Below are 24,403 nucleotides of genomic sequence, written 5' to 3' on the forward strand. Positions count from 1 at the left end.
ACAGTCTTTATATGTATTTAAAGCTGAGATAGATTCTTGGCCAGTAGGGGAATCGAAGATTATCAGGTATCAGATCCACCATGATCCTATTGAATAGTGTAGCAAGCGTGAGGAATGATGTAAATTACTCCTGTTCATATTTCTTATTATATAATCTTATTATGATTTCGCCAGCATAAAGGAAACCACATTGAGTGGCAAATGCAATCGACTGAATTGTAAGAAGTACAAGTAAGCCACTGCTTCACTTGGTATTTGCAATTTTGGGCCTTGGATAAGGAGAAGGTGAAGGTACATGTTACACCTACTGTGATTAAATGGAAAGGTGCCATAGGGATGGAGGGTCAGGAAGTGTAAAGAGTGATGGAGGAATAGACCAGTCCCTCCACAATGTTAACAGTGGAAGGAAGGCAAAGATATGTTTGGTGGTAGTACCCTGCTGGATCTTCTGTCACCTGCAGCAATTGTATATGAAAAATGTGTCTAATCCAAATGGGGATCTATGCAAAATCTAGTCGGGGGAATTTGTAATTCAGAATAAAGAAATGGAAGAAAGCTAAACAATCACGTTGTGTCTGTTTCACTGAGGAACACACCAGAAATCTCCCAGATCCAAGTGATTCAGTATGTGGATGTTCTTACGAGAGAGCAAAACTTGACCTACTCTTGGGGAATGAGGCAGGGCAGGTGACTGAAGTGTCAGTGAGAGAGCACTTTGGGGCCAGTGACCATAATTCCATTAGTTTTAAAATATTGATGGAAAAGGATAGAAAGGATCTAAAAGTTAAGGAAATTGGAGAAAGGCCAATTTTGACAGTATTAGGCAAGAACTTTCAAAAGTTGATTGGAGGCAGATGTTCGCAGGTAAAAGGACGGCTGGAAAATGGGAAGCCTTCAGAAATGAGATAAATGAGAGTCCAGAGACAGTATATTCCTGTTAAGGTGAAGGGCAAGGCTGGTAGGTGTAGGGAATGCTGGATGACTAAAGAAATTGAGGGTTTGGTCAAGAAAAAGGAGGAAGCATATATCAGGAATGGACAGCAGGGATTGAATGAATCCTTCGAAGAGTATACTTAAGAGGGAAGTCGGGGGGCAAAAAGGGGACATGAGATAGCTTTGGCAAATTGGGTTAAGGAGAATCCAAAGGGATTCTACAAATACATTAAGAACAAAAGAGGAACAAGGGAGGGAGTAAGGACCCTTAAAGATCAGCAAGGCTGCCTATGTGCGGAACCGCAGGATTTGAGAGAGATACTAAATGAGTATTTTCAATTAGTGTTTACTGTGGAGAAGGATATGGAAGATAGAGAACTTGGGGGAAATAAACAGTGACATTTTGAAAAATGTCCATATTACAGAGGAGGAGCTGTTGCATGTTTTAAAATGCATAAAGGTGGATAAATCCCCAGGACCTGATCAGGTGTACCCTAGAAATCTGTGGAAAGCTCGGAATGTGATTTCTGGGCCCCTTGCTGAGATGTTTGTATCATCGGTATTCAGAGGTGAGGTGCCAGAAGCCTGGAGGTTGGCTAACATGTCATTATTCAAGAAAGGTGGTAAGGAAGAGCCAGTGAACTATAGACCCTGACATCGGTGGTGAGCAGGTTGTTGGAGGAGATCCTGAGGAACAGGGTTTACATATATTTGGAAAGGCAAGGAGTGATTAGCAATGATAAACATGGCTTTGTGTATGGGAAATCATGTCTCACTAACTTCATTGAGATTTTAGAAGATGTAATGAAGAGGATTGATTAGGGCAGAATAGTGGTCATGATCTACATGGATTTTAATAAGGCATTTGACAAGATTCTGCATTAAAAGTTGGTTAGCAAGGTTACAAAGAATACAGGGAGAACTAGCCATTTGGATAAAGAACTGGTTCGAAGGTAGTGGTGATGGAGGGTTGCTTTTCAGATGGGAAGCCTGTGACCAGTGGTGTGTCACATGGATCAGTGCTGGGTCCACTGCTTTTTGTTATTTGTATAAATGATTTGGATGTGAACATAAAAGAAAGTTACCTCGGAGGACATCGTGACTTTGATCAGATTGGCCAATGAGCTGAGAAGTGGCAGATGGAGTTTAATTTTGATAAATGTGAGTTGCTGCATTCTGGAAAGGCAAATCAGAGCAGGACTTATCCATTTAATGGTAAGATTCTGGGAAGTGTTGCTGAACAAAGTGACCTTGGAGTGTAGATCCTTGAAAGTGGAGTGTCCTGTAGATAGTATAGTGAAGAAGACATTTGGTATGCTTGCCTTTATTCATCAGTGCTTTGAATATAGGAGTTGGGAGGTCATGTTGTGGCCTTACAGGACATTGGTTAGACCACTTTTAGAATACTGTGTGCAATTCTGTTCTCCCTGCAATAGGAAGAATGTTGTGAAACTTGAAAGGGTTCAGAAAAGATTTACAAGGATGTTGCCAGGGCTGGAGGATCTGAGCTATAGAGAGAGGCCTGAATAGACTGGGGCCATTTTTCCTGGCGTGTCAGAGGCTGAGGAGTGACTTTATAGAGATTTGTAAACTCACGAGGGGCATGGATAGGGTAAATAATCAAGGTCTTTCCCCCAAGGTAGGGGTGTCCAAAACTAAAGGGTATGGTTTAAGATGAGAGGGGAAAAATTTGAAAGGCACCTAAGGGGCAACTATTTCACACAAAGAGTGGTGCGTATATGGAATGGGCTGCCAGAGGAAGTGGTAGAGGCTGGTACAATTATAACATTTAAAAGGCATCTGGATGGGTACATGAATAGGAAATGTTTGGAGGTATATGGACCAAATTCTGGCGAATGGAACTAAATTAATTTAAGATATTTGGTTTGCAAGGATATATTGGACCGAAGGGTCTGTTTCCATGCTGTACAGCACTATGACTCCAAGTGGTGAGATTGAGGAGTTGAAAGAAATTAGCATTGGTAAGAAGGTTGTTCTGGAGAAATTAATGGGGCTAAAAGTTGGTAAGTCCCCAAGACCTGATGGTGTCCATCCCAGATGTTGAAGCATGTAGCCGTGGAGACAGTAAATTATCTTCTCAATCTCTATAGATTCTGAAATGATTCCTGCAAATTGGAAGCTAGCAAATGTCAGCCCAGTATTTAAGACAGGAAGAAGGGAACTACAGACTTAATAGTAAGGACATTGCGAGATCTACAATAAAAGCCATGATGAATGTATATTTGGATAAAAATGATATGATTAGGCATAGTCAGCCTGGATTTGAAAATAGAAAATTGAATTTGATAAATTTGTTCGAGATTTTTGCTGATGTTATTAACAGTATTGATTAAGGGGATTTGATAGATGTAGTATATTTGGATTTTTCGAAGACTTGTAGTTAGGAAAAATTGAAGCACGTGGTAGAGGTGGTCATGTACTGGCCTGGATTACTGATTAGCTAACAGGCAGAAAAGAGAGAGTAGGATTAAATGGACCATGCTCTCAATAGACTGTGACTATTGACGTACTGCAAGAATGAGTACTTGGTTCCCAACTTTTCACAATAATTTGGGTGTGTGGACCAAATGTGAATGTTCATAATTTGCAGATGATGAAAAGCAAAGCAGAAATGTGTGTACTGTGGAAAATGTAACAAGTTTTCAGGAGGATTTGGATAGGCTTATTGATTGGACAAGGATATGTCAGATGGAATATCATGTGGACAAATGTGAAGTTATCTATTTAGGGAGGACTGTTTCTTAAATAATGAGGGGTTTCAAAGTGAAGAAATACAAAGGGTTTTGGGTGTCCTTGTCAATACTCTGAAAGCTTGATGCATCTGTGTGTTAGCAATTAGGAAGGCTAATGGAATGTTAGCCTTTATTTCAAGAGGACCTCAATCCAGGATTAGTGAAGACTTGCTTCAGTTTTATTGGAGCTTGGTTAGATTGCACCTGAAATACTGTGTGCAGTTTTTGTCTCTTTATCTCAGGAAAGATATTATTGCCACAGAAGACGGCAATGAATGTTCACCAGACTTGTTCCAAGATTATGGGTGCTATCCTCTGAAGAGAGGGTGGGCAAACTGAGCCTTTATTCTCTGGAATTTCAAAGAGTGAGAGATGATCTCATCAAAACCTATAAAATGCTTAAAGGGATAGTTAAACTTGATGCAGGTAAGATGTTTCCCCTCATTTAGAAGTCAAGAGCCATGGAACACTGTTTAAAATTAATAGGAATGTTACTTGCACCGAAGTGAGCATAATTGTTTTTACTCAGAGGGTAGCCCTCTGCCCTCTGGGAATTCAGTTTTTGAGTATATTTAGAGGTTGATAGTTTTCACACTGCTGGTGGCATAAAGTTTATGGGGATGGTGTCGGCGAAAAGTATTTAAGTGTTTAATCAGCTATGATTGTAATAAATGGTGGAGCAGACTTGATGGGCTGAGTGACCTACACTTCCATTTCTGCCACCTATTGTAAGTCTTTCACTCAAACTAACTTGTGAAATCATATCCTGTACCTTTGTATCAATATCTACCTATGAATTCGGTGATTGAATCGCCTGACATTTTTATATTTTCAAGCCAACTCAAAAAGTCCATATAAAAGCCATCCAATGGGATAGTGGCTACCCTGATCACATCATCTCTCACTGTATCTCCTGCAAACTGAGGAAATGGCCCTAAGGCTGTCACTTTGGTCCGAAAAAGTTCAGATTACTTTGAAAGGATTATTTTTTAAGTGCAAACAGTAGGCAAAGGTAGATACACAAATGACTAATGTAATTTTTGAGTTTAAATGCTGGTGGGTGCCAAGTATGTAGGCCGAACATCCCAAAGACTGGCTAAATGTTTTTAAGACTGAGGTGCATAGATTCTTGTTCAGTAAAGGAATCAAAGGATATCAGGAACAGCTGGGAATGTGGAATTTGAATCAGTTGTGATCTTATCGAATGGTGGAGGAGGTTTAGGGAGTCAAATGGTCTATTTCTGCTCCTGTTTCATATGAGTAAGGATTGTATCAAACGGCATATCCCATCAGCTATTCGCAATAAAAATGGTACTAACCGTGTCAATCAGTCTGCACTTGCATTGCTCACAATACAGTGCCTGACATGAGATATGGTTCTGCAATTGGACAAATTTGCTGGATAATCGTGAGTATGCAACGAATCATGAGACAACTAATTTGAGAGTCAAGTCCTCAGTGTGGTGCTCTCGTACATACTGGAAGTTACATATTAATACACAGAGCCCTACTCTTTGCAAGTAGAAACCACATGTACAAAATGTACAACATGTACCTGTTTTAACCCAAGAAAATAGGTGACAGCAATTTTTGCTCTTAGGGTATTGCCTTTACCAAGTAGAAACAACTTGCCTCGTTTGAAGTTTAAGCAAAACTTGGCAGTTAATTATCAGTGATTATTAACTGGTGCATTCTCCATGACATCACCTCTACAAATCAAAGTCCACTTGTCAGCCAATCAGCATTCTTCTCAAACAGTTTGCGATACAATATGTTGATTTTTCCCTTTAAATGAGTGCTCTTTCAAATTATCCTGATGAGTGCAAGATGAGGAGGCATGGGATTCAGGGAAATTTGGCTGTCTGGATACAGAATTGACTGGTCTATAGAGGACAGAGGGTGGTAGTAGATGGAATGTATTCAGCCTGGAGTTTGGTGACCAGTGGTGTTCCGCAGGGATCTGTTCTGAGACATCTGCTTTTTGTGATTTTTATAAATGACTTGGATGAGGAAGTGAAAGGGTGGGTTAGTAAGTTTGCTGATGACACAGCTAGTGGAGTAGTGGACAGTGTGGAGGGCCGTTGTAGGTTGCAACGGGACATTGACAGGATGCAGAGCTAGGCTGGTAAGTGGCAGATGAAGTTCAACCTGGAAAAGTGTGAAGTGATCCATTTTGTAAAGTCGATTTTGAATGCAGAATACAAGGTTAACAGCAGGATTCTTGGCAGTGTGGAGGAACAGAGGGATCTTGGGGTCCATGTCCATAGATTCCTCAAAGTTGCCACCCAAGTTGATCTGGTCTGGATGGCATGTCTTTTGAAGAAAGGTTGAGGAAGCTAAGACTTTTTTCATTGGAACAAAGAAGGGTGAGAGATGACTTGATAAAGGCATAGATAGAGTGAATAGTCAGAGACTTTTTCCCAGGGCAAAGATGGCAATCACAAGAGGGTATAATTTTTTAGGTGATTTGTGGAAGGTTTAGGGGAGATATCAGAGGTCTGTTCTTTACACAGAGAGTAATTGGTGCATGGAATGCTCTGCCAGTGGTGGTGGTAGAGTCGTTTTACATTAGGGACTTTTAAATGACTCTTGGATAAGCACGTGGATCATAGTAAGATGAAGGGTATGGGGGTTAGTTTGGTCTTCGAGTAGGATAAAAGGTCGGCACAATATCGAGGGCCGAAGGGTCCGTATTATGCCATACTGTTCAATGTTCTATGTAAAGCTTTGACAAAAATGTTTTTCAACTGTGCGCAAAAAAATAAATGGCAGGATCGACCAACATCTGGACTCAGGAATGCTCCTTTAAGAGAGAATTTATTTCAATATTTTACAGGAATGCTAATGTTGACTGTATTAGGCAAGAACTTTCAAAAGTTGATTGGTGCATATGTTTGCAGGTAAAGGGACGGCTGTTAAATGGGAAGCCTTCAGAAATGAGATAATGAGAGTTCAGAGACAGTATATTCCTGTTAGGGTAAAAGGAAAGGTTGGTAGGTATAGGGAATGCTGGATGACTAAAGAAATTGAGGGTTTGGTTATGAAATAGAAGGAAGCATATGTCAGGTATAGACAGGATAGATCGAGAAAATCTTTAAAAGAGTATAAAGGCAGTAGGAGTATACTTAAGAGGGAAATCAGGAGGGCAAAAAGGGGACATAAGATAGCATTGGCAAATAAGTTAAGGAGAATCCAAAGAGTTTTTACAAATACATTAAGGACAAAAAGGGTAATGAGGGAGCAAATACGACCCCTCAAAGATCAGCAAAGCAGCCTATGTGTGGAGCCACAGGAGATGGGGGAGATATGAAACAAGTATTTTGCATCGGTTTGTACTGTGAAGGAGGGCATGGAAGATATAGAATGTGGGGTAATAGATGGTGACACCTTGAAAAATGTCCATATTACAGGGAAGGAAGTGCTGGATGTCTTCAAATGCATAAAAGTGGATAAATCCCCTAGACCTGATCAGGTGTATCCTAGAACTCTGAGAGAAGCTTGGAAAGTCATTGCTGAGCCTCTTGCTGAGATATTTGATAGTCACAGGTGAGATGCCAAAACTGGAGGTTGGCAAACATGGTATCACTATTTAAGAAAGGCGGTAAGGACAAGGCAGGGAACTATAACCAGTGAGCCAGACGTCGGTGGTGGGCAAGTTGTTGGAGGGAATCCTGAGAGATGGGATTTACACATATTTGGAAAGGCAAGGACTGATTAGGAATAGTAAATATGGCTTTGTGTGCGGGAAAACATGTCTGTCAAACTTGATTTGAGTTTTTTGAAAAAGTAACAAAGAGGATTGATGAGGCAGAGTAGTGGACGTGATCTATATGGACTTCAATAAGGCATTCGACAAGGTTCCCCATGGGAGACTGGTTAGCAAAGTTAGATCTCATGGAAGACAGGGAGAACTAGCCATTTAGCTACAGAACTGGCTGAAAGGTAGAAGACGGAGGGTTGTTTTTTAGACTGGAGGCCTGTGACCAGTGGAGCGCCACAAGGATCGGTGCTGGGTCCACTACTTTTCTTCATTTATATAAATGATTTAGATATGAAGATAAGAGGTATAATTAGTAAGTGTGCAGATTACACCAAAATTGGAGGTGTAGTGGACAGAAAAGGTGACCTCAGATTACAACAGGATCTTTTGATCAGATGGGCCAATGGGCTGAGGAGTGGCAGATGGATTTTAATTTAGATAAATGCAAGGTGCTGCATTTTGGGAAAGCAAATCTTAGCAGGACCTATACACTCAATGGTAAGGTCCTAGGGAGTGCTGCTGAACAAAAACACCTTGGAGTGCAGGTTCATAGTTCCTTGAAAGTGGAGTCGCAGGTAGATAGGATAGTGAAGAAGGCGTTTTGCATGCTTTCCTTTATTGGTCAGAACATTGAATATAGTAGTTGGGAGGTCATGTTGTGGCTGTATAGGACATTGATTAGGCCACCTTTGGAATATTGCGTGCAATTCTGGTCTCCATTCTTTTGGAAGGATGTTGTGAAACTTAAAAGGGTTCAGAAAAGATTTACAAGCATGTTGCCAGGGTTGGAGGATTTGAGTTATTGGGAGAGGCTGAACAGGCTGAGGCTATTTTCCCTGTAGTGTCGGAGACTGAGGGGTCATCTTATAGAGGTTTACAAAATTATGAGGGGCAGGGATAGGGTAAATAGGCAAAGTCTTTTCCCTGGGGTCGGGGAGTCCAGAACTAGAGGGCATAGTTTAGGGTGAGAGAGGAAAGATATAAAAGAGACCTAAGGGGCAACTTTTTCGGGTACAGGTATGGAATGAGCTGCCAGAGGAAGTGGTAGAGGCTGGTATAATTGCAACATTTAAGAGGCATTTGGATGGGGATATGAATAAGAAGGGTTTGGAGGCTGGTATAATTGCAACATTTAAGAGGCATTTGGATGGGTATATGAATAGGAAGAGTTTGGAAGGATATGGGTCTGGTGCTGGCAGGTGGGACTAGATTGGGTTGGGATATCTGGTCGGCATGGACGGGTTGGACCGAAGGGTCTGTTTCCATGTTGTACATCTCTGTGGCTGTATGATGTTTTAAAGCTACATTTTCTTCCAAGATTGTTTTGTTCTGTCTTTTAGGATCATCTATATTTTTTTTTATTCTATAAATTTGATCAACAACCTCTCAAGTTTGCATTCCTTAAAGAGAGTGAGAGAGGTAGAGTCTTAACTGTCCATCACTGCAGGTTTAGCAGCCTTTAACCTTGTTTGTAGCTCTTTACTCTTGGTTGTAGTAACTTTAACTCTCAAATCAAACAGACTTATCGATGATTGTTTGGAAAAATAATTTTGACAGCTCTCCCACAGTGCTGTCACCTTTTTAGCTTTTAGCATCCACTTACTGTCACTATGAGCTTTTAGTTCCCACTTCAAAAGAGTCATGGGACGTGGTGAGTGCATGACCATCACGAAGGAGAAGCTGCTACAGAGGCTAAAATGTCTGAAAGTGGATAAACTACCCAGACTGGATAAACTACACCCCATGGTTCTGAAGGAGAGAGCCGAAGCAATTGTGGAGGCATTGGTGGTGATCTTTAAGAATAACTGGAGTCAGGGAGGGTCCCAAAAGAATAAAAATTGGCTGATGTTTGTGAAGGGAGGGAGGCAGAAGATTATAGGCTGGTTAGCCTAATCTTTGTTGGTAAGCATTTAGAGTCCATTATTAAGGATGACATTACAGAGTGCTTGAATTTGTATGGTAAAATGCAGCTGAGTCAGCATGGCTTCACTAAGGAGAGGTCCCGCCTGTTAAAATTCTTTGAGGAGGTAATGAGCAAGTTAGACAAAGGAGAGCCAGTAGACATGACCTATTTGAATTTCCAGAAGACCTTTGACAAGGTGCTGTACAGGTGACAGCTAAAATGAGATAAGAGCCCATGGTGTAAATGGCAAGGTATTGGCATGGATAGAGGATTAAGAGAAAGTGAGGACTGCAGATGCTGGAGATCAGAATTGAAAGTGTGGTGCTGGAAAAGCACAGCAGGTCAGACAGCATCTGAGGATCAGGAGAATCAATGTTTCAGGCATAAGCCCTTCATCATCAATCAGGAAGCCCATTCCTGATGAAGGGCTTATGCCTGAAATGTCGATTCTCCTGTTTCTTGGATGCTGCCTGACCTGCTGTGCTTTTCCAGCACCACACTGTGACTTGGCAGAAGACCAGAAAGTGGGGATAAAGGGGTCTTTTTCACAATGGCAGCTGGTGTCTAGTGCAATGCAGAGGTCCATAGTGGGACCACTACTGTTCACATTATATGTTAATGATGTAGGTAAAGAAACTGAGGGTATTAATCAATTTGCAGATGGTAGGTGGTGTGACAGATCGTGTTGTGCGAGCGGGTAAGCTGCAGAAGGACTTCCACAGGCTGGGAGAGTAAGCAAAGAAATGGCAGATGGAATGCAGTTTGGGAAGTTGAGGTTCTGCACATTTTTCGAAAGGTTGGAGGCATAGACTAGCTTCTAAATGGGGAAAGGCTTTGGAAATCTGAAGCACAAAGGGACTTAGGAATCCTAGTTCAGGGTTCTCATGAGGTTAACTTGAAGGTTCAGTTGGCAGTCAGGAAGGCAAATGCCATGTTGGCTTTAATTTCACAAGGGCTGGAATACAAAAGCAGGGATGTACTGATGACGCTGTTTCAGGCTCTGCACAGACCACATTTGGAATATTGTGAGCAGGGTTGGGCCCCATATCTCAGGACAATATGCTGGTTTTCGAGGGGATCAAGAGGATGTTTACAAGAATGATCCTAGGGATGAAGAGCTTGACATATGAGGAGTGGTTGAGGACTCTGGGTCGGTGGTCAATGGAGTTTAGAAGGGTGAGGGGGAATCTGATTGAAACTTACAGAATACTGAGAGGTCTGCATGGAGTGGATGTGGAGGAGATGTTTCCACTAGTCAAAGAGACAAGGACCCAAGGGCACAGCCTCAGAGTGAAGGGGTGACCCTTTAGAACTGAGATGAGGATTTTTTTCAGTCAGAGGATGGTGAATCTGTGGAGCTCATTGCTGCAGAGGGCTGTGGGTACTAAGTCATTGAGTGTCTTTAAGACTGAGATAGATAGGTCCTTGATTAGGAAGGTGATCCAGGAGAAGGCAGGAGAACAGGGTTGATAAACATATCAGCCATATTTGAATGGTAGAGCAGATTCAATGGGCCAAATGGCCTAATTCTGCTCCTCTATCTTTTAGTTTAATGGCCCACTTGTTGCCATTGTGATGCTGTTGTGGTTTACTGTATGTTAGCCCATGTAACATCGACCACATAGAATTGGCTTCTTATGACACGTCGAAATTGATTTACAACACTTAACTATTTACAAGGCAATGATATCATAGACTTAAATGCACAGTCTGCATTGTGTGCCGACTGATTTTATTGTCTATCACTCAATTAGCTGACAGAGTGCACTGACTCCCTTATACAAAGGCAATAACAGAAGGAGAGGCAGATATCTTTATATTGCCATGATATCTAACTTCCAGGAAGGTACAGACCTGTCCTGTAATTTATGCTATAATATTACAGAAATACTCACCTTATCACAATTTAAATTCAAAATCCTTCTCTCAAACTGGCAGAATGATGTTCCTGATACATAGGAAGCACATGGCCTGTCCAGATGATGTTTAAATATAGCACCTGGACCTTTGACCACCACCCAAGAACAGTGGAGTCAGGGACATTCTTCTCATCTCGTCATACAATTGGCCATCACCCTCAACTGTACCTAGCCAACTGGCTGTTTTGTGATTTGTGAGTGTTCAGCTGCCCACCTCTGACCAAATGTCCCACTCGCTTCTGATCCTGCTCTTCAGCTGCACACTGCTGTCATGAGATTCTGTCCTATGTTTCAAGATCAGTACAGCATCAAGTTTGTGAGCAGTCCAGTTCAGCTACAGATCGTGGTTAGGGAGAGGGCTGGTGCTGTCAGCAAGGTAACATAATTTATAATTAAATTAACAGCAATTCAGATTCAGACAATGTCTTCAGTCTTCCAAATGTTTAGGTGGGGATAATTGCTGCTCAAGAGCTGTATCTCAGACAAGCAAGACAACCTATCAGAAAGGGTCAAGAGACCTGATGATGTGGAATTGTGTGTCAGCAGCATAAGTTTGAAACTTGATTTGATTTTGGATGATGTCACTAAAGATCAGAATGTAAATGAGAAATAACAGCTGAAGGATGAATCCTTGGAATACTCGAAATGTGAAACATCATGATCAGGAAGGGAAGCTACAACTTTCATACCCAGCTCGACAATGGAGGGAAGGCAATGGATGAGAACTGTGCTGTCAACCAAATTGTCACTGTCAAATGGGATGCCAGTTATGAACATAAAAGACTGCAAGCTTCATATCAAATATTTAAATGCAACTTGCATTGATCTAACACCTTGAAGGTAAGGTTTCGCAAGGTGATTCACAGGAGCAACATGAACAAACTAGCAAATCTCACAAGATAATTTAGCAGATAATCAAAGATTATTAAAGGAGGAAAGAGTAGCAGAGAGTTTTAGGAAGGGAATTAAGGTTACTGAAATGGAGCAGGGTAAAATCAGAATGATTTGAGAACAAATTTGCATTAACAGGCCCCAGCCCTGGAGAAGGGTTACACCTGAAAAGTCGACTTTTGCGCCTCCTGATGCTGCCTGGTTCGCTGTGTTCTTCCAGCTTCTTGTCAATCTATCTCTTTTAAATAAGTCCTCTTATGGTTACAACCTTGGGAGAGACTGGTGACCAGTTTAGTTTTGCTATATTGATTAATTAGAATAGTTCTATTTGCATTAGTAAAATAATCTAAAATTGTTAAAAACATTTTTGTTTAAATTTTAGTGTTCTGTAATAAATCAGTAAAATATTTGCTACAGTTTTACACAGCATTCGCCATTGTATTTTATGCAGTTGATTAATCTTCTAGATTCACACGGCTCATGTCAGTTTCCTAGGCCCTGGTTGGATTGTTTTCTGCCATTTGGGATCTTGACCTTGAACTGACTTCAAATGCCAACATTGAATCCTCAGAGCAGCTGTTCCTGAACTAGAGCTGTAATCCACCATTTACAATATTAAAGAAGTCAGTCACTGCATGGAGAAATGTTTATTATCAGTTTCCATCAGATGCACAATTGCATGACTTGAAAGAGGAAAGATTTTTCAGTAATTGGACACTATGTGGTAATTTTGTAGTATGAAGGCACTCAGTTATATCTTGTTAAGACATTTTAATTTCTGAACTTTATCTTTAATTATTGGGCTGGATTTTCATTCTATGAGATGCTGAGTTCAGAATTGGGTGTGTAAGTACCTTGGCATCTTTCTGCTCGAGGCCTTTTTCACTGAGGGTGCCCTGGACGTGAAGGTAGCAGTATTCAGGCCAGTTGAGGTGATTTATCACCAGTCTCATGGAGTTTTCCAGATGGCAGTTGGATGGAGATGGTGACCTGCCATCAGGCTAGGAGCAAGCAGTGCCTCCTTTGGCTTCATCCCAGACCTGTAAGTGTACAGTAGCCACAGTGGTGGCTGCAGGCTAACCTGGCTCCAGCATGGGTGTGTATCAGGAAGCAATAGACACAGGTTATCTTGCCTCTACTGTGGGTAGATGTTGGGGAGCTGCAGGAAATTCTGATAGCTACACTGTATTTTAGAACCTTCTAAATTCTTCAGAATTCACCCTTACCTGAGGCAACCTCTTGCTTTTATACCCACATTAGTGAAACTGTCATGGTCTCCGATTGACCCTCCTTGCTGCAGAAACCACCGTAATTGGATGGAGATGCTGGAGTTGGCTGCATAATTGGTGATGTCCTGTCCTCCAGGGTCCTGTCCCAGCCACTTCCAGGTTCCAGAATCAGAAATTGAGTGCATGTTTACAAAAATAAAAATTCAGTCTCTCGAAAATTGGTCTTAGTCAACCTGTTGTAATCCTGACTCATACACATCATCAACATTTGATCTGCTATTTCAGAGGATGCACATACAGACAAAATTGTTACCGGGTGTATTAAAATAATTGAAAGGAAAGTGATGTGGAAAAGCTAAGTTCTAGGTTTTTGCAGTTATTGATCTATGTTCAAGTGACAGTGGATATATCTTTCCTTACTAGTCAAAATACCAATTACCATGGGACTATGGGGATTGTTCTTTTTAGAGCTACTTAAGTGATTCCTATTTGCTTCAGCAAGGCTCACTCAGAAGCTTTGGTCGTGGGTTTGAAATGCCATCTCACATAGATAATGGCTCCCATTACAAACTTAATGCTGAGACTGTCATTTCTAACATGACACTGATCCAACTTCCACATGATTTTTTGTGCTATATATTTTGTTATCAATAATGTGTCTGCATAAGCATCGTGACAAAATGTCCCATTGAGTGGAAGAGTCAAAGGACAGCATTACATTTGCATCTCCCACCTAAGCTCCAGTTATTTTTATCTTGAGAAAATTATACTCCCAACAGCTTGCATTGTTATAACATCTTCAGTATAGATTGGGAAAGGGGGAGGCGTAACAAGACCTGGGAGACCTTGTACACCAGTTGTTGAATGTAAGCATGCAGGTGTAGCAGGTGGTGAGGAAAGCAAATAGTATGTTAGCCTCTATAGTGAGAGGAGTCGAGTATAGAAGCAAGGATATCTTACTGCAATTGTGAAGGGCATTGCTGAGACCACACCTGGAGTATTGTGTTCAGTTTCACTCTCCTTATGTCAGGAGAGGGAGTGCAACAAACGTTTACTAGACTAATTCCTGGGATGACCGGACTGACATATGAAGAGAGAGACAAGTTCAAGCCTATATTCATTAGAATTTGGAAGAATGAGGGATATCTCACAGAAGCCTATAAAACTCTTAACTATTTCAAAGTTCTATCTGCCCTACTATCTTTGACCTGCAATTCGTTTCAAGTTATCCAAAATTTAGCAGCCTATTCCTAAAACCTCAACAAGTTCCATTGTACTGATCGACATTGGTTCCTAGTCCTCCTAAATCCTCAAATTTTGAATTCATTATCTCTTGTTTAAATTTATTTATGGCTTATTGTGGCCATAACTTCATCTATCTAGTATTCGTTTCCCAAATTTCTTCACATTTCAGACCATTGTTTAAATTCAACTCTTTGACCAAGTGATTACTCCCCTCTCATAAGATTCATAAAGATGCACTGCATGGAAAAGGACCCTTCAGTCCAATTTGACCATGTAGATTAAATATTCTAAATTAATCTAGTCCCATTTGCCAGCATTTGGACCATATCCCTCTAAACCCTTCCTGTTCATATACCTATCCAGATAACTTTTAAATGTTGTAATTGTACCAGCCTCCTCCACCACCTCTGACAGCTTATTCCATATACACTGTGTATGTGTGAAAATGTTGCCCCTCGAGTCCCTTTTAAATCTTCCCCCCCTCCCCCGACCTTAAACCTATGCCCCCTAGTTTTGGACTCCCCTCCCCTGGGGAAAAGACCGTGTCTATTTATCTTATCCATGCCCCTCCTGATTTTATAAACTTCTATAAGGTCATCCCTCAGCCTCTGACACTCCAGGGAAAATAACCCTAACCTATTCAGCCTCTCCCTATAGCTCAAACCATCCAATCCTGGCAACGTCCTTATAAATCTTTTCTGAGCCCCATCAAGTTTCACAAGGATGTTGCCAGGATTCAAAAGCGCTGAAGCAGCCCTAAATAAAGGAGCATTATCTTACCCTGTTCTTTCAACCTCTGTACTTTTTCATACATCAACCACATTATTGACCTTTAATTCCAGTCATGTGTTGGCAAGTCAGTAGAATGGTTTTCACTTTGATCTAATCATTAAAGCCAGTGTATTTCCAGAACTGACTACCTATCTTTTTCATTTACTTTTACTTCTGGAGTTCCTCCACAGATCTACTGTTAAACCTGTGCTGTTGATCTGCATACTTCCCTTTGAAAACATTGTTTGCTGACATGAGTTAGTTTCGACGTGTAAGTTGATATCTATTTCTCCTCTGACTCTTTTGGAATGTTTTTCCAATACCTGGTCTAGGATGAACAGTCACTTCCTTTTGTGAACCATTGGGGAGGTGGAAATCATTATTTTTGGCCCCCATCACACACTTTGTACTAGAGCTGCAAGACCTTGTTGTAATGCAAACAGAAAATATTAGAAAGTAGTCAGCAGGTCTGGAGACTCAACTGTAGAGAAGAAGAAACTGAAATCAGGAAAGGGAGATCTGAGGACATGGAAGGAAAACTGAGGCAATAAGGATGGGGAATCTGAGGACAAGTTGTAATTCACAGCAGGAAATTAGAATCCATTAATGGTAACTCACTGCAGGAAAACTGTATACCGGTAATATTCAGATTCTTTCCATAAACCCAGAATACATTTTATGTATCTCCTTTCAAGAAAAAACCCTCATTCCTTTGTGAAGGGTAATCTGCCTTTATGGCTATGTGCCACAGCTCAACGGAGGCGTCCAGATTTTTAGAACTCCTTTTAAATCAGACCTGATTGTTTAATTCTGTTTTTATCTTCGATGTGCCTTTGTTCTGTATTCCTGTGTTGGTTGCAGGATAGGGGAAGTGGATAGTTTCTCTATCTACCCAATATCGTTAGCCCAATTAAGATTGCCAAATTATGTGACAATCTGGTTCGAGACCAGTAACATTTTTTTTTAAATATGTGAAGCTTGAAATCCCCAGCATTTATTGGGAGAATAGAGCCACAGGATTCCACAGCTTTAAATAAATAAACTAAATGTTACTGTGCAAGATTAGAAAATTAGATCAATCCACCTACTTTTCTCATGTTAAATGTGGATGCTAAAGAGATTATGAATTAGACAACTGTGGATGAAAACACCACTAAGTGCATCAAATAGCAAATGTAGTCAAGGCAAATCCCATAGATCACAGAATGGCCCTTACCCCACCCCACCCCATTCTCCTTCCCAGGTGTTAATTACACTGTGGGTCACAAAATGTCGTTAAAACATTATGTACTTTACAAAGGATTCCAATTTTTAACTTTTGCAGATCTAGCTTCCAAATATCCTTGGAATTATTTTATTATGGACTTCCTCAATAACCGCTCACATCCTGGTACTTAAAGCTCTTCTTCTGAGACTGTGTTACACTGGATTTCTGAGGTTCTACTCCCGTACCCACTCATGGGGACACTGTCAGCTCTTTCACTACCATCTGGTTTAATTAAGTTGGCATACCCTCTGGGTTTCTCTGAGTTCCAATATTTCTTAGTTACTACATCTGCTTTGGGGTTTTCTTTAAAGAAACTAGGAGCAGGCCATTTGGCCCACCACATCTTCTCAGTCAATCATTATGACCATAGCTGATCCTCTATCTCAATGCCATTTCCCATTTTCTACTTAGTCCTTGAGGCCTTTAAAATCTATAACTTTTTCAGTATCTTTCCTGAATATGTTCAGTGCCTTGGCCTTCATAGTCCTTTGTAGTGGACAGTTCCCCAGGTTCATTATCCTCTGAGTGAGGTTTGTTTTCCTCACCTCATTCCTAAATGATCTGTCCCATATCCTGAGACTATGTTCCCTGGCTCCTGACTCCCCTGTTAGAATTGTATATGTTTCAGACAGATCCCCTCTTATCCTAGTGAATATAGGTACAGTCAAACCAATCTTTCCACATAGGATGTAACCCAGATATCAGCTTGGTGAACATCTGTGCTACTCCACCTATAGCTAGGAGATGCTTTCTAAGGTAGGGAGACCAAAGTTGTGCACAATTCTGCAGGTTTGGTCTCACCAAGGCAATCTCACTGCATCACTACTGTATCACTACAGTAAGACATCCCTGCTTATGGACTCAAGTCATAGTGCAATAAAGGTCAATAAAGCATTTACTTTCTAATTACTTGCTGCACCTATTTTCATTGACTGGTATCCAAGGATACCAAGATCTTGTTCAACTCCAAATTACCTTGAAGCCTCCTTGTATCCCCCTCATTCCTGCCCAGTTTTGTGTTACTAGCAATCTTGTAAATATTATATTTGGTTCCAAGTCATTTATATATAACTCATGAATAGCTGGCGCTCAGGTACTGATGTCTGTGGTATCTTATTAGTGACTGTCTGTCATTTGGAAAAAGATCCAATTCTTCCTGAACTCTGTTTCCTGTCTATGAATCTAACCAAGTCTTGACCCATGCCAATATATTATCCCCTGTCCCGCGTGCTTTAATTCATCCCCACTCTCAGCTGCAGAAGAGCCAGCAGTAGTTCCCAGGGCTGCTTCTGAGCCCTAGTATTGTCCAAGGCGGTGTCAGAAACCTTCTATCTCCACCTCAGCTTCCTTGAGTCATAACTGCGCTGAGCTATCCAACTGCTTCTGAAATGTCTTCCAAAGCCTCAACTACATAGCTAGTGACTTTCAACCACCTCCTTAACCACACTGCAAACAGCAACGCTTTTCCTGCTCCCATCCAATTGATTAACTCATCACCCCCATTTGTGGCCATCCGAGGTCCCACAACTGGATTTTCTCACCACTATTTTGAGGATAACTGAGGCTTGTCCAACATCTGTCACTGAGAAGAATCCAGAATGGTGGATGATGCATGTGTGGTCTGACCCATTTGTGCAGGCACTGGAACTCCCAGGGCATGCTGTTAATTGAGGTTCTTGGCTTCCACCCTTAAAAAAGGTCAGTTAAGATTTCATTTGCCATTTTTCAACTGTACCCTTCCAGAATCAAGAACACTTTGGAAAATTTACAACCAATACATTGATTATCTCTGCAACCATTACTTTTAAGCCTCTGGGATGTTGTCCATCAGACTCTTGAGACTCGTCAGTCTTTGTTCTAATAGTTTTCTTAGTTTTCTTTAACCTGGTTAAAAATCACACAACATCAGGTTATAGTCCAACAGGTATATGTGGAAACACTAACTTTCAGAGCGTTGTTCCTTCATCAGCTGGTTGTGAAGAGTAAGATCATAAAATACAGAATTTATAGCCAAATGAGCACTCTGTCGTGGAGATGTGATGATACATTAGACAATTTTAGATCAAATCTTTCATCTTTTAGAATAGGATGTGTTGGTTTCTGTTCTTTGATGTGTAAATCCCAGAACTTCTTTTAAATTACATTCTCAAGATAGCTAGCTTTTCGAATAATAGTTGCCATCTCAGCTCAGACAATGCATTAAAGTGTGAGGTCTGTTTGTGTCGCAATGTTGAGTTAGACTGGTTCTACTTCTAAAGTGGGATTTACAGCTTTTTACATGGATTCATGCAGTTTTTGAGCAAAATAATATGTAATTCTGCAAAACCAAATTCACCCTATAAACTTATATGTGTGCGCGTGTAGGAGAGACAGAATGAATGCATTCATGAGAGTGTGAGTGCATATCATAGTGTGTGCTTGGTTGTGTGTGTGTGAGAGAGAGAGAGATGGAGTATACGCCTTTGAAAGCGGCGCCATGGGTGAGAGTGCAGGGAGTGTATGTGTACATATGAGAGACAGCTTGTGTATGAGAGAGGGTGTGTGTGAGAGAGTGTATAGTGCAGTGGGGTCACCTGTAGTGTGACGTGAACCCAAAGTCCTGGTTGAGGTCATTCTCATGGGTACTGAACTTTGATATCAGCTTCTGCTCGGCCACTCTGCATTGTTGCTTGTCCCGAGGTCCACCTTGGAGGATGGTCACCCAAAGGTCTGAGGTCGAATGGCCTGGACAACTGAAGTGTTCCCTGACTGGGAGGGAACACTCTTGCCTGGTGATTGTTGTGTGGTGTCCATTCATCATTGTCTGAGTGTCTGCTTGGTCTTGCCAATGTACCATGCCTCAGGGCATCCTTGCCTGCAGCATATGAGATAGACGTGAGAATCCATGTAAAACACTGTAAATCCCACTTTAGAAATAGAACCGGTCGAATTCAACATTGGGACAGACAGACCTCACAACTTAATGCATTGTCTGAGCTGAAATGTCACCTATTGTTAGAAAAGCTAGACCTATCTTGAGAATGTAATTTAAAAGAAGTTCTGGGATTTACATATCAAAGAACAGAAGCCAACACCTCATATTCTAAAAGATAAAAGACTTGATCTAAAATTGTCTAACGTATCATCACATCTCCATGACACTGTATTCATTTGGCTATAAATTCTGTATGTTATGATCTTATACTCCACAAACACTGATGAAGGAACAGCCCTCTGAAATCCAGTGCTTCCAAATAAACCTGTTGGACTATAATCTGGTGATGTGTGATTTTTAACTTTGTCCACCCCAGTCCAACACCGACATCTCCAAGTCATTCTTTAACCTGGTAATTGACATTGTTTTAAAGTTGAAAATGTGTTGCTGGAAAAGCGCAGCAGGTCAGGCAGCATCCAGGGAACAGGAGAATCGACGTTTCGGGCATAAGCCCTTCTTCAGGAAGAAGGGCTTATGCCCGAAACGTCGATTCTCCTGTTCCCTGGATGCTGCCTGGCTTGCGCTTTTCCAGCAACACATTTTCAGCTCTGATCTCCAGCATCTGCAGACCTCACTTTGTCCTCATTGTTTTAAAGTTGTTTCCTCCCTTTCACCTGAATTTATAAGATTTCAGGGATTCTATTTATGCCTTCTACAATGAAGTCAGAGGCAAAAAGCAGAATTTTGGCATGAGCAGAGGTGAGAATGTTGAGAAAATACAGCAAGACTGGGAAAATAAATCAGAATCTTAACATAGAGACAATATTTTCTGATTCTCCCCTTAAGCTTAAAATGGTGGGTTCAGAATCAGACTATTCAGAGGCAATGACCCTATCTCCATGTATTTACATCTTATTATTGGTCAATCTTGCTTTAGTTCTATGCAACTATCAAATGTCCCCTCCTTCCTTGAGAAGTTAGATGATACAAATGCCTGACTTGCAAGGCAGAGCAGGTGGCTGTAGCTCACAGAAACTTGTCCCTGCCATCAGCCAACAGTGTCTTCAACATAATGTCCCTAAGTGCTCCATGGAAACCATCTCTCTCGACCCTTCATCCACACATATTGACAGCAGCAAACTGCCAGACTCACCACATCATTGTGCCTGTTCTTGGACTAACTCTGACACCACTTCAGTACTTCAACACTTCTATGTTTTTACTTGCATGTTTCTCCAAGGTGAAGGCACTGTATCTGAATATATGGAGCATTTGTAACAAAAAGTATGAATTGTTCTACAGATTGAGGTAAATATACATTACAGAGATGTGGTTAGAGGGTTATTAGGGCTCAGACCTAAATGTTAATAACTAACAAAAAGCTAGGAAAAGTTGACATAAGTTCACTATTGAACTTAACTTGAAAGATCAAGATGTAAAACCAGTTTTGGCAGACGTATATAATATTAAGGGTAAGAGATTACTACTTATGCCTCCTATAATGTTCTGCTGTAGGAACATACAGGAAGGAATTAATGTAAGAAATGTACTGCAATATCGTGGATGACTCTAACCTATATATAATTTGGTAGATTTAAATTGGCAATGGTAGCTGTGGAGTTAATATGCATCTTTGGGACAGTTGCTTAAGCAGTATGTTTTTTTTGCCAAACAAGGACTAGGCTATCTTCATAATTTGCAATGAAACTGGATTAATCAATAGCCTATGGTAAAGTGTCTCCAGGTAACAGTGATCATAAGGTACTCGAATTTCATGTTCAGTTTGAAAGAAAAAAGTGTGCAACAATGACAAGTGCTTTAAACTTTGAGAAAAGTAACTCCAACGGCGTGAAAGGTGAACTGGGAACAAATTAAAAAGGTAGGTCAATGAGGTTGAAGTGGCAGACCTTTATGGAGATGTTTAATAACTCTCAAAATGATCTATCTCAGTGAGAAAGAATGGCGCTTTGAGATGGATGCATCCTGAGTGGCTCCCTGTTATAAGAAATTTAAAGATAGCATTATATTTATACTGATTATTAAAATGCACAAATATACAAGGAATAGTGGTAAATCAGACTTTAATACCAATGCAGAATGACTAGAAAGATAATAAAGAGGCAGAAAGCAGAGTATGAGGGAAAACAAATTATAATATAAGAACAGATGGTAAATATTTCTGCAAGAATTTTGTTATGATTACTTTATATTTGTGGACTTGCATTTAAAGGACTGTGGATACCTGGATATTTCTTTTAAAGAACTCAGTGAAAGGACACGGGAACATTTTTCTTTAAACAAGATGTTTCTTGGTAGTCGTGTATCTTGTGATAACTGCTTATTTACTGATGATCCCCTGCCTGAGTTATAGTGGTCAGATTGAAGTTTAGGTTTTGAGTTTTCAATATGGGAAATGTGCTGAAAGAAAGAAGCTGCTCAGTTCATGTTTCCTATTTCTGAAACATCATTGTGATGCAGTTGGAGTAAAACCTGATCATTCTCTTGGAGGGCAATGGAAGACATCTTGTTAGTGTATTTCCTGAGCAGGTTGGATCTGCCAAGATCCCAGAGACAATGGCCTATGTTTAATGACACCTTTCTACACATACCAAAATAACAGCATCTGAACATTCCACACTTATCCTTTTTTATCCTTCAAACACTAAGGACAGAAACTTATATGGAACTGAATGACATGGCCTATGATAAATCTGGGAGAAATGCATTAAAAAGTCCAGTGAGGTTACTGTCAACGTTAGGAGCAACTGGTCACATTTCCAGCAGTGTTCCAGACATGGAAATGGGTTTTTCACTAGGGAGTGGCGAAATGCCTATCAATGGGCTTATTGTTCATTATCACCCTTATTGGCGCTGCATCTCACTACACTACTGTGCAGCTTCTTATTTACCACAGAACAGATAACCTAGATGCTGCAGATTCCTGACATTAATGTGAGAGTGGATACTTGGCAACGCCAGCTCGCTGCTTTCTCCTCTGGAATGTCATCTTGGAAGCCAATCACCAACAGCTCAGGGCACCAGTCACATGCACATTATGCCACATACACTGGCATCTGATGTGTACCAGACTCTTCAATCAAGCATGACACATCTCTGATCCACTTACAGTACACTTCAATGCCGCACTTTGGAGTACATTGATGCATCTCATTCCAATGCTGCTCCAGGGATGCTTTGTACATAAGGATACCCAGAAGCTGATTGAACCAGTCTACAGTTCACTGCTCACTCATTCTCCTCACTTGTGCCTACTTGGATACTCCCGATATCTCTGCCTTGCCGTGCCCTGCCCTGCATTTTATCACAGACACAGAGACAGGCAGTAATTGTTGGCAGTTACCATTCAAAGGGGTTGATGTTTTGCTGAATGTTACATCTGGTATATGACATCAGTGTTACACCTGCACATGTGTCAGCAGCAGACACACTGTACGTGCTTCAAGCAAGTGGCCATGACATTGGATGGTCACAGTGTTCAAGGTGGTAAAAACAATGACTGCAGATGCTGGAAACCAGATTCTGGATCAGTGGTGCTGGAAGAGCACAGCAATTCAGGCAGCATCCGACGAGCAGCAAATTTATTCCTGATGAAGGGCTTTTGCCCGAAACGTCGATTTTGCCACTCGTCGGATGCTGCCTGAATTGCTGTGCTCTTCCAGCACCACTGGTCACGGTGTTCAGTCATGTCAAGGGAAGCACCCTTCAGGGGCTCACAGCACTACCTCCAGATACCAGTCCAAGGACTTGGTGTGGACAGGGTCAGGACCCACTCCTTGTTGGAGTAAAAAACCAAACATTAGGCACCCCACCATCTGTCTTGGCTCTTTCTGCCCTATTTTTGGCCTTGTTCTCTTGTGCTGAGAGACAGGGAAAGGTTTGAATGAGATGAATTTGGGTATCACAGTACTACTGCTGATGCAGGTGGGGGAAAAGGTGATTGGGTGTCCCAGGTGAGTGTGCGGGAGATGCAGTAGTCTGTAGGGTTAGTAGTCTGGGCAAATTGTATGGTTGAGAAAAAAAGAACATATCACATGCAATAATGAGATTGGCAGAGCATGACTCTTAGTGGGAGGTGGTTACAACAGTACAGAATGCATCAGAGGTAGCAGGTGGTGGCACTTACCTGGCAGAACACAGAAGGTCACTGACATCCTTACAGCTCTATTGGTCATTCCTCCAAAAGGTTGAGATTGCATTGACCTGGGTAGCATCCTTGGACCAGGCTGCCATGGTCTAGTGTCGTAGGCTCTGCTACTTGTCCTGAGGATGGTGGACATCCACCCTCTGAACTACCCTGTCTACCAGGATCTCATCTGCAAAGCAGGTGTCCAATTTCCCATTACCTGACAAATCCAGGATAAATGTCACAAACTGTGCAGGGACTGTTAGCACATGTCCGGGTGGGAATGGGCCTTTTCAGGATTGTGCTGGCACCAGGGATGATCGATTGATTGTGAGATATTTGGAAAGTGGTTAATTTTTCTGGCTACAGTGATTGGGAGAATTGGGCTACATCGGATGGGAAGGACTCTATAGGGATGGGCTGGAAGATTAATGAGGCAAGCCGAGGACAATAGGATGAGAAAATTCACTCTGCCTCACCAAGAGAAATCCTTCATGAGACTCAACAAAAATAGCACTTCATCAAAGTAGGTAAAACTCAGCCCAAAGACTGATTGTCCATAAGTGTTTTTTTCTCCCCTCGAGTGAATGTCTGTTGAGAGAAATCATTTTTTTTCCTCTTTACTGTGTGTGTGTGTGTGTTTCAGATCACTTAGGGGTTAATATTTATATTTT

General features: G+C 41.2%; 1 protein-coding gene across 6 annotated transcripts in view; it reads left to right on the plus strand.

Moving 5' to 3' along the window:
- The window catches only part of LOC122552980 (protein quaking), a 563,704-nt gene that overhangs the window by 533,217 nt on the left and 6,084 nt on the right, over positions 1-24,403 (plus strand). The gene's annotated exons all lie outside the window — the stretch shown is intronic.

Source organism: Chiloscyllium plagiosum, chromosome 9 (assembly GCF_004010195.1).
Source record: "Chiloscyllium plagiosum isolate BGI_BamShark_2017 chromosome 9, ASM401019v2, whole genome shotgun sequence".
Lineage (NCBI taxonomy): Eukaryota > Metazoa > Chordata > Chondrichthyes > Orectolobiformes > Hemiscylliidae > Chiloscyllium > Chiloscyllium plagiosum.